General features: G+C 45.0%; 1 protein-coding gene and 1 long non-coding RNA gene across 2 annotated transcripts in view; one reads left to right on the top strand and one right to left on the bottom strand.

The window, feature by feature from the left end:
- Window positions 1–11,558, top strand: part of LOC310705065 (uncharacterized protein) — a 177,096-nt gene that overhangs the window by 50,877 nt on the left and 114,661 nt on the right. The gene's annotated exons all lie outside the window — the stretch shown is intronic.
- LOC310705428 lies at window positions 40–5,911 on the bottom strand. Its single transcript, XR_014525270.1, has 2 exons — window positions 3,149–5,911; window positions 40–246 (listed from the first exon to the last, which is right to left on the bottom strand). It is a non-coding gene; the product is annotated as an uncharacterized lncRNA (long non-coding RNA).

Genomic DNA, 11,558 nt, shown 5'->3' on the forward strand with positions numbered 1-11,558 from the left:
TGTCCCCTCTATTAAATATTGGAGGAGGCCACCCCCCAGGTTTTCTTTGTGTGTTTTTTTTCAAATGCAACCTTTTTTTCTTCCGCTACTTGCCATACAATTTCGCTTTCAATTTGCCCTTTTAAGAAATTTTTATAAACCGCACAAAGGTCATGAGAAAAACAAAATACAAGAAAATACAAATGTGGACAGGTCCCATCTTTGCGGGCCAAACACAAAAGTTGCTTTAAAGGAGGCTTTCCCAATCTTGGGTCCCCAGCAGCTCCCGGACTATCTGAACAGGAAGTAGAAGGTGCCATTCAAAACATGCAATTGGGCAAATCTCCAGGACCGGATGGGTTGACTTCTAGATACTATAGATCTTTGAAAGAGTGGTTATTGCAACCTTTCAAGGAAGTCTGCAATGAAATATTGGAAGGGAAAAGGGCACCAGAGTCGTGGAAAGAGGCGTATATTACACTCATACCGAAAACAGAGACTGAAAAGACTCAGCTGAAGAACTACCGCCCTATATCGTTACTTAACGCAGATTACAAAATTTTTGCTGATATTTTGGCCAAGAGATTGAAAAAAGTATTGATGGAAGAGATTCATAAAGACCGAGCGGGCTTTCTCCTGGGAAGATACTTGTCTGATAATTTGAGGAATATAATTGATATTTTGGAAAAATTAGAAGTGAATATAAACACTAAAGCAGTCTTGATATTTGTGGACACGGAGAAAGCCTTTGACAACATCTCTTGGAGTTTTATGAAGAAGAACCTACATGGGATGGGGGTAGGCCAAGGTTTTGAAAATTGTATAGGTGCAATATACTCTGAACAAATGGCTAAATTAATTGTAAATAATGTGGTTACGGAAGAATTTAAGATAGAAAAAGGGACACGACAGGGGTGCCCAATCTCCCCACTGCTTTTTATATCGGTCCTGGAGGTTCTGCTAAACATGATTAGAAGGTATACAGGTCGGAGCCAAACAGTACAAACTGAGAGCATTTGCAGATGACTTAGTATTGACGTTACAGGAGCCAGAATCTAGTACTAAAAGGGTTTTAGAATTAATTCAAGAATTTGGTCAAGTGGCAGGTTTTAAATTGAATAAGTTAAAAACCAAGGTTTTAGAGAAAAATTTAACACCGATTGAAAGAGATAGGTTTCAGAATGAGACAGGATTGACTGTGGTAAAGAAAGTGAAATATCTGGGGATTAATATGACAGCCAAAAATGGGAACCTATTTAAAGATAATTATGAAAAATGTTGGACGGAAGTGAAAAAAGATTTAGAAATCTGGTCAAATTTGAAGCTTTCACTGTTGGGTCGCATTGCTGTGATAAAAATGAATGTATTGCCGAGAATGCTGTTTTTGTTTCAGACATTGCAAATTGTGGACAAGATGGACTGTTTTAAGAAGTGGCAGAGAGATATTTCTAGATTTGTCTGGCAGGGCAAGAAGCCCAGAATAAAATTTAAGATACTAACTGATGCAAAGGAAAGGGGTGGATTTGCCCTGCCAGACCTTAAACTTTACTATGAATCAGCAGCTTTCTGCTGGTTGAAAGAATGGCTACTTCTTGAAAATACAGACATTTTGGATTTAGAAGGTTTTAACAACGTATTTGGATGGCATGCATATTTATGGTATGATAAGGTTAAGGCACATAAAGCATTCAAAAATCATATTGTCAGGAAAGCATTGTTTAATGTCTGGATATGATATAAGGATTTATTGGAAAATAAAACTCCAAGGTGGCTGTCACCAATGGAAGCAAAAGCTCTGAAAAGGCTCAATATGGAGGCCAAATGGCCGACTTATTGGGAAATTTTGGAACAAGAAGGAGACAAATTGAAATTGCAGAGCTTTGAAAAATTAAAAAACAAAGTGAGAGATTGGCTTCATTACTATCAGATAATGGAGGCATACAATTTGGATAAGAAAATTGGCTTCCAGGTGGAAAAGTCAAAATTAGAAACAGAACTGTTAGAACCCAAAACTAAGAACTTATATATTGGGAGATTTTGGAGCAAGAAGGAGATAAATTGAAATTGCAGAGTTTTGAGAAATTAAAAGACAGAGTGCGAGATTGGCTTCATTACTATCAAATAAGAGAGGTTTACAATTTGGACAAAAAAATTGGCTTCCAGGTGGAAAAATCAAAATTAGAAACAGAATTGTTAGAACCCAAAACTAAGAATTTGTCAAGAATGTATAACTTGCTGTTGAAATGGAATACTCAGGATGAAACGGTGAAATCTGCTATGATTAAATGGGCACAAGATGTTGGACATAATATTATGTTTGCTGACTGGGAGCAGTTATGGACCACAGGTATGAAGTTTACGGCATGTAATGCCCTAAGAGAGAATATTATGAAAATGATATACAGGTGGTACATGACCCCAGTCAAGCTTGCAAAAATCTATCATTTGCCCGACAATAAATGTTGGAAATGTAAAGAAACTGAAGGTACATTCTTTCACCTTTGGTGGACGTGCCCAAGGATTAAGGCTTTATGGGAAATGATATATAATGAATTGAAAAAGGTATTTAAGTATACCTTCTTGAAGAAACCAGAGGCCTTTCTCCTGGGCATAGTCGGCCAATTGGTGCCAAAGAAGGATAGAACTTTCTTTATGTATGCTACAACAGCAGCAAGAATTCTCATTGCAAAGTATTGGAAGACACAAGATCTACCCACTTTGGAAGAATGGCAGATGAAGGTGATAGACTATATGGAATTGGCAGAAATGACTGGCAGAATCCGGGACCAGGAAGAAGAGTCGGTGGAAGAAGATTGGAAGAAATTTAAAGATTAGCTACAGAAATATTGTAAAATTAATGAATGTTAGAATGATGTTGGATAGAAATTAAGTGGTTTCTAGCTGTAATGCTTTAAGAGAATATGAAAAAAGGCTTATAAATGGGTAAAAGCTTAATGGCAAGGATTTGCTGAACTAATAAATCTAAGTGGAATACAAAAAAGGGAGGTATGAGGAGGTCCGGGGAAATAAGCTTAAGGAAAATAAGAAACGGAAAATTAATGTGTTTTTAACTTTTTATTTTGTACTTTTCTTTTTCCATTTTTACTGTAATATGTTAAAAAATCTCAATAAATATCTTATAAAAAATAAAATAGAGGATTTCCCAAACTTGGGTCCCCAGCAGCTCCCAGACTACAGTTTCCATCATCCCTCCCCATTGGTTCTGCTAGCTAGGGATGATGGGAGTTGTAGTCCAAAACCAGCTGGAGACCCAAGTTTGCTTTAAAGGGAAAGTAGACTGGCCCTTTGGCACCCTCTGCTGGACAAAAGCACTGCCCCAGAATCTGAACCACCTCCAGTACTCCTAATTGGAATTTATAGAGCGCAAAACTGAAGTTTGATCGGCACTTCAACCTCTAGGGAGCTTCTGGGCGCTTTCTGCGCCACCTAGAGTACCCACAGAATTGTGGCTTCTACTGGCAACACACACAGGAGAACAAATGAAAGAGAAACACAATGAGCAGGAAAAAAACCTGGAAAGGGCCATACCAAATGGACATCCGGTGTGAAGAGGTCACTTTTCCCACTGCTGAACAATGCCACAGGTAGAGGAGATGGAATGCTAGAAGTGTTCTCCGGGGCAAGGGGAGCTGCTGAGAAATTGAACTACGGGCGCAAAATATTACTTTTTTAAACAGTCGCTGCCATTATAGACATTGCCATTCAAATGGTGTGCATGCATCATGTGATTGATAGTGCAAGGCGGGACTTACCTGGCCCTCCACCAATATTTTATTCAAGTCGGCACCACTGGGTTGGGTTGTTTCCAAATTAAATAAATACATAAATCACCTACCTTTGCAAATATTCCAGCTTGTCTATATCCTCATTTATTCTTTTTTAAAATTTATTTGCCCTTCATCTGAAGATTTTACAATATAAACATACAGGATGAAAGCATGGCATTCTCAAAAAAAAGAAAAGAAAACAAGACAAGCCAGAGAAATCTCTCCTTTTCTTCTTTTCCTTTTTTGGATGGAGTTACAAACTTTGTTGATCAGGGGCCTGCTGTGGAAATAGTGCATCTCGATTTCAGTAAGGCTTTTGACAGAGTCCTCTGTGATACTTATGTGAGGAAGCTGGTAAAATGTGGGCTGAATGAGGTATATGTCTTAGGACATCAAACTGGGAAAGAGGATTTTAAACTGACTGAAGAGGTTTTATGCCCTTGGGAATTTGGTCTCTTAAATCTACCCCTTCGCCTTCAAAATGAGACTGAATGAGGTAACTGTTAGGTGGATTTGACTGACCAAACCCAAAGAGGACTCCTTCATGGTTCCTCCTCATCCTGGGGAAAAGTGACCAGAGGGGTGCTGCAGGGTTCTGTCCTGGACCCGTTGTTGTTCAACGTCTTGATAAATGACATGGTTGAAGGATATGAGGGGATGCTCATCACATTTGCAGATGACACGAAATGGATCATGATGGCATCCTCTCTCTTCTTCAGCAACTGACAGGGAGGCAAAGAACAGTGCAAAAGCACAACAGAGCGAAAGAGATAAGACCGACTTCCGTTCTTACACTTCCCAAGCCTAGGAAAGTAAACAGGGGCATGTGACATACTAGCCACATATCCAGCAACGGGTGGAGTGAATTGCTAACACACCACATATGATTGCAGGTGATATAAGGGGGAAAACCTGCTGCTTTTTCCTTATGGGGTACCCAAGGGCCCATATACAGCTCTTTTGTAGGTTCTCTATTGGTAGGAGAAAATAACTGAGACCAACCAGAGAATATTGAGAAGCAAAGCAGCTAGTAAGCCTGTTCTTTATTAACTGTTGCAACAGGGTTCTCCACCCACAGGCAGGACAGAGGAGGAGGACCCCGAGCCATGTGTGCAAGCCCTTATATAGACATTTTTAATTGCCCAACCTGGAGTTCAAGACCACCCCCAGAAACTGTCAGGATATGAGTACAATGCAGCTGTAAACAGGCAGCTCAGTGTTTACATCATATGATATGGCTAGTCCTGGGAAAGAATCTTCCAGGCAGTTCAGGGGATTCACAAGGCTTTGTTCTCAGTGTAATATGAGACCTTCCTGTTGCGTATGTGAAGGAAGTCTGTGTCACTTGCTCGGAGGAGACTGAACTGATCGGACATGTTTTTTGTGGAGATGTACAGTCAGAAATAAACAAGATGTAAAAAGCCTTTCTGACTATCTTCTTTCTCCTGCTGGTATGCAAAGGGGGTGCGCATCTTCCATTCCGGGGGATGTCGCCTATCAAGATCATCCTGGACTGTCCGGGATGTCAGCCAGAGAGGATCACCGGTAAACAGGCCCCGGGAGCAGGGAGAGAGGCCACCCTCACCCGAGGGGGCAAGTTTTCCAACAGAAACATCATACCTACATCACAGAAAATCTGAGTGTTGTTTTTACCTTGTCTGCCAGGTTACCTGTTAATGGCCACTTGACTAGATTACCTGGGAAGGCTGGCTATTCTTTTGTAATGATAATACTTCATTCCTGAGCCAGGTCACAGGCTCACCCTATTCACACCTTAAATGTGCCCTTAAGGCAGGATTTGTGAGGACAGAGACAATGGGGAGGTTTCTGCATTTCCTTCGACCTTGTAGAGAAATATTTGAGGTGACTGAGAGTCAAAACGGCTTTAGGACTTTTCCTGTGGGTTTTGGACATGTGGTTTATATATTTATATATGTGTTGGCTTGGTACATTTAGATCTCTCTCTCTCTAACCTAAAAATTCTTATAACAATTCCCCCCTTTGGGGATATAATTTTTTTCTAAATAATTGCTGCCTCACAAATAATAACCTGGTATGTTGTAAATGGATGCCTTCATGTAAATCTTAAGAGACTTGCATGTCAGGCCTCTTAAAGCTGTTTGCAGATGTAGCAGTGCACATAGCTGGACCTTGTACACATCCTTGGCCTGGCACAGTTGCTCCTGTGATGGCCTGGGAATCTGATTCAGAGGCTGAACCGGAGGCCAGGGGCAGTCCCGGCCCTCAGGTGACCCGCCTTTTCTGGCCTTAAGGCGAGCACTCCTCCTGGGAGAAACCAGTTCCCTCCGCCTCTCTGCCCCGAGCCTCTGCAGCTCAGGAGAGGCTGGAGGGTTACTGGACCCAGGGGGAGACTCGCCTTCCCCTGACAGGGCTGGGAGAGGCGCACCTGTAGACAATGTGTCCTCAATCCCCTCCAGAACCAGAGTAGATTCACCTGGTGCCTGATCCTGAGGATCTCGCAAGCGCTGCAACATGGACCGGACATGACCCTCGTGGCAAGTTGTGTCGTGGGAGTAAATCAGAATGTCATCTAAGTACACCACCACGTACTTGTCTAGCAAGTCCTGGAACATGTGGTTGATGTACCGTTGGAACACGGCAGGCGCATTGCACAACCCGAAAGGCATTACCAGGTATTCAAACTGCCCATACCGTGTCCCAAATGCTGTCTTCCACTCATCCCCGGCTCGGATCCGAATCAAATTGTAGGCCCCTTGAAGGTCCAGCTTGGTGAACATCTGCGCCCCTTGCACCCGCTCCAGCAACTCCGCAATAAAAGGGAAAGGGATACTGATCCGGGGTGGTAATCTTTTTTTTTTAAACTTTTATTTTGCTATAAACAGGTACATATAAATATAGGCAACCAAAATTACAAAGGAAAATTCCTTAATAGTAATGGGGAAAAAACTTAAAAAACTACAAAAAATATCAAAGTACATGACACAGAACATAAGCAACTATGGAAAAGATAAAAGAAAAGAAAAAAGAAAAAAAGAAAAAAAGAAAAAGAAAAAGGAAGATGAGCCAAAGCAGGAAGGCTCATCTATTGTACACTTCCGTCAAGCTCACAACAGATCATTATTCTTGTCAATTATCTCTATCTGCATTCCAAAGGAATCCCTCATCTTGGTATCGGGGAACATTTCTCTATGCGGCATCCTTCTAAAAATAGCCAGATATTTCTTGCAGAACCCTTGTCCCCTAAATAATTATTTAAACATTCCCATTCTTCTTTCACCATTTTTTTAGGTTTACCCCTTATTGCATCTGTCAGCTTTGCGAGCTTCAAGTACTCGCACACAGGATGGTAATCTTATTCAGTGCCTGGTAATCATGGCAGGGACGAAGCTCCCCACACTTCTTAACAAAGAGTACTAGAGCGTTGGTGGGCGTGGTAGAGGGCCCAATGAACCCGCGCTCCAGGTTCTTGCTGTTACGATATGAGTACAACGCAGCTGCAAACTGCCAGCTTGTTTACATCACATGATGTGGCTAGTCCTGGGAAAGAATCTTCCAGGCAGTTCACAGGATACACAAAGCTTTGTTCCATGTGTAATATGAGACCTTCCTGTTGCGTTTGTAAAGGAAGTCTGAGTCACTTGGAGAAGTTTGAACTGATCGGACATTTTTTTTTGTAGAGCTGTAAAGTCAGAAATAAACAAGATGTAAAAGGACTTTCTGACTATTCTTCTTTCCCCTGTGGAAGGGGAGAAGGGGGTGTGCATCTTCCACGCTGGGAGATGTCGCCTATCAAGATCTCCCTGGTCTGTCTGGGATGCCAGCCAGAGGAAGATCACCGGTAAACAAGTCCCGGGAGCAGGGGGAGAGGCAAGCCTCTCCCGAAGGGGCTAGTTTTCCAACACTTGCGACGGAAGTCCTACAAGGCTTAGTGCTCTGGCTCCGTAAGAGAGTATAGGCAGCTCACAGGCAGTGGCACCCCTGGCTGGCGGTCTATGCCGCAGTCGAAAGATCAGTGAGGTGGCAGCTGGTCTGCCCCCTGTTCCTCAAACACTTCTTGGTAGTCCTGGTAAACAGCGGGGAGCATTGATGCAGCTTCCCCCGTGGGGGTGACTGCTAGCATCTCAGACCGAGCATGGGGACACGGGTCTGGGAAGAGCACAGTCTGATTGACCCAGTCGATCTGAAGATTGTGAGATTCCATCCCGAGCACCAGGGGAAACCGGGGCATGGTGGCAATGTCCAAGGTGCGCACCTCCCGGTACTACTGGTGACACAAGACCAAGGGCTGAGTCTCCTGAGTAATGGCACCCAAGCGCAGGAGCCGTCTGTCAATTGCCTCCACCTGTACCGGTTCTGGCTTGTCCTGGAGTGGCACCTGATGATGGGTGGCGAAGGCAGAGTCCATATAGGAGAGGGTTGCCCCGAATCTACCAGAGCATGGGTGAGAATCCAGGGCACACCAGGAGGGTATAGATGCACCAGGACCATGAGGTGTTGCAATTCCACTGGTGCGGGCCCATCATGTGCTGTTTGGGACCCCAGGTAGCAGGGCCTTCGGCTACTGGGGTTGGTGGTTTCCCTGCGGCCAGCACCTTCTCAGGACAGGATTGGGCGTGGTGTCTGCTTCTGCTGCAGTAGAGACACAGGTTCCCCTCCCGCCGCCGCGTCTTCTCCGTGGGGGAGAGGTGAGGCCGTGCTGCCCCGAGCTGCATAGGCTCCTCCGGCAACTCGGTTATGGTCGTGGACCTGCTGGTAAAGACTGGAAGCTGGGAGTGCTGGTGGTCCCGGGCCTTACAACAGTCCTCCAACCGATTGTCTATCTGCAGGCTCCGCTGAATGAGGGCGTCCAGCGTGGTGGGGCGATCCATCGTGGCCAGCTGGTCCAGTATCTCATCCGAAAGCCCCTCAAGATACTGGTTCCACAGTGCAGAGTCATTCCAGGACAAGTCCTGCACCAACAGCTGAAATTCTGTGGCGTAGGTGGTGGCTGTGTACTTGTCCTGTCTCAACCGACGAATCGCCCGATTGGCTTGGCTCCCCTTCATAGGGTTGCCAAACGCAGTCTCCAAGTGGTTACATAGTCTGTCAGCAAAGGAGAGTCTTGCCGGAGCAATGGCAAAGCCCACTTGGCCACCTGGTCCTTCAGCAAGCTGATCAAGAAGTGCACCTTGGTGCGTTCGTCAGGAAAATTCCGGGTTCGCCCCTGAATATACAGCTTGGCCTGGGTGAGGAACATGGGAAAGCTGGCCGGGGACCCATCAAATTTCTCTGGCAGGGCCACTGGGTACTTGCCAGAAACTGGGGCGTTGGCCCCAGGAGCCAGTAAGGCGTCTAACTGCTGCTGAAGCGCCGTAACCGCATTGCTTAGCTGCTGAACGGTGTGAGTCAAGGCCTGGTTCTCCTGGGCCAATGCCACCAACGCAGCTGCCTGGTTGGCCATGGCTTCTGGCTCTTCCCGAATGCACCCCAACGAAGGGGGGGTGCGGGTGTGGTGGGAGCAAACTGTGCTGGTCCCGGGGGGGGGGTGTTACTGTGAGGCGTGGTCAGAGTCCGGTCCTGGGTCGAGGGACTGGAGACTGTCCACCAAAGGCGAAGCGGGGTCCAAAGCAAGAAGCCAGAGGTGGTCAGAAACTCTGGAAGAACAGGTCTGGGTGTTAGCAGAAACAGGTTTCCAACGACGTTGGAACAACCTGAGACTGGGCTGACTGGCCTTTATCTCCTCTGGGGCCTAGGGCGGTCCCGGCCCACAGGTGACTCGCCTCTCCTGGTCTTAAGGCAAGCACTCCTCCTGATAGAACTTAGTTCCCTCCACCTCTCTGCCCTCAGCCTCTGCAGCTCAGGAGAGGCTGGAGGGTTACTGGACCCAGAGGCAGCCTCACCTTCCCCTGACAGGGCTGGGAGAGGAGCACCTGCAGGCAATGGGTCCTCAATCACCCCCGGAGCCAGAGTGGATTCATCTGGTGTCTGCTCCTGAGGATCCGGCACAGGTGCGGGCCCTTCAGATTCAAGGCCCTGCCCCGGCTCAACCGGCCCTGGAGGCGGGGACTCCTGTGCAGGCTGGGATTCCTCCGGTTCAACCTCTGAATCAGATTCCCAGGCCATCACAGGAGCAACTGTGCCAGGCTAAGGATGCGTACAAGGTCCAGGCCATGGGGCTATATAAATTCTAACTGGACTCCGTTTGAATGGGCAATTGTATCCAGGCTGCAATTAGCTTTTTGGTCCCTTAGGAACAACTGAGCAACTTTCCTAGAGTGGAAGACCAGAGCCTATAATAATAAAAATCCCATAGAAAGGCCAAGGCAAAGACATCTCTCTCAAGAAATGCCCAAACCTGTGCCACTACAAGGTGACATGGTCAATATGAAAGCCCTACGGGGATTCACCAGGGATTGTTGCTGCTGTGATATGATGGAGGTGTGAGACCAGAGAAGAGCTAGCTTTGACACCTGGGAACACACACAAAAGGCAGAAACAAAACAAACTGCATTTTTCACTCATTATTTGACCTTCCCGCTAATTGTAAAGCATAGACCACTATTGAGAATGTTTATCCCAAAGTGCTAGAATGCCACAAGTAATTTAGGAACAAAATGCAACATGTGTTATTTTTCATATGATATCCTATGTCCAGCTATGTGCACTGCTACACTTGCAAATAGCCTTTAGAGGCCTGACATGCAAGTCTCTTAAGATTTACACGAAGGCATCCATTTACAACATACCAGGTTATTATTTGTGGGGCAACAATTTTTTAGAAAAAAATTATATCCCCCAAGGGGGGAATTGTTATAAGAATTTTTAGGTTATATATAGAGAGAGATATATATATATAGAGAGAGAGAGAGAGAGACATCTAAATGTACCAAGCAAACACATATATAAAGATATAAACCACATGTCCAAAACCCACAGGAAAAGTCCTAAAGCTGTTTTGACTCTTTCAGTCACCTCAAATATTTCTCTACAAGGTCGAAGGAAATGCAGAAACCTCCCCATTGTCTCTGTCCTCACAAATCCTGCCTTAAGGGCACATTTAAGGTGTGAATAGGGTGAGCCTGTGACCTGGCTCAGGAATGAAGTATTATCATTACAAGAGAATGGCCAGCCTCCCCAGGTAATCTAGTCAAGTGACCATTAACAGGTAACCTGGCAGACAAGGTAAAAACAATGCACTCAGATTTCTGTTGTAGACTGCCTTTTCTGTGATGTATGTATGATGTTTCTGGGCGTGGTCTTGGACTCCAGGGCAGCAATTAAAAATGTCTCTATTAAGGGCTTTCATGCATTGCTCGGGGTCCTCCTCCTCTCTCCTGCGTGTGGGTGGAGAGCCCTGTTGCAACAGTTAATAAAGAAGAGGCTTACTAGCTGCTTTGCTTCTCAATATTCTCTGGTTGGTCTCTGTTATTTTCTCCTACCGATAGAGAACCTACAAAAGTCCTTACTGAAATCGAAAAACACTATTTCCACAGCAGTCCACTGATCAACAAAGTTTGTAACTCCCTCCAAAAAAAGAAAAGAAGAGATTTCTCTGGCTTGTCTTGTTTTTGAGAAAGCCATGCTTTCATCCTGTATGTTTATATTGTAAAATCTTCAGATGAAGGGCAAATAAATTTTAAAAAAGAATAAATGAGGATATAGACAAGCTGGAATATTTGCAAAGGTAGGTGATTTATGTATTTATTTAATCTGTAAACCACCCAACCCAGTGGTGCCAACTTGAATAAAATATTGGTGGAGGGCCAGGTAAGTCCCGCCTTGCACTATCAATCACAGGATGCATGCATGCCATTGGAATGGCAATGTCTA

This window comes from Podarcis liolepis (genome assembly GCF_965112155.1).
Source record: "Podarcis liolepis genome assembly, chromosome: 4".
Classification (NCBI taxonomy): domain Eukaryota; kingdom Metazoa; phylum Chordata; class Lepidosauria; order Squamata; family Lacertidae; genus Podarcis; species Podarcis liolepis.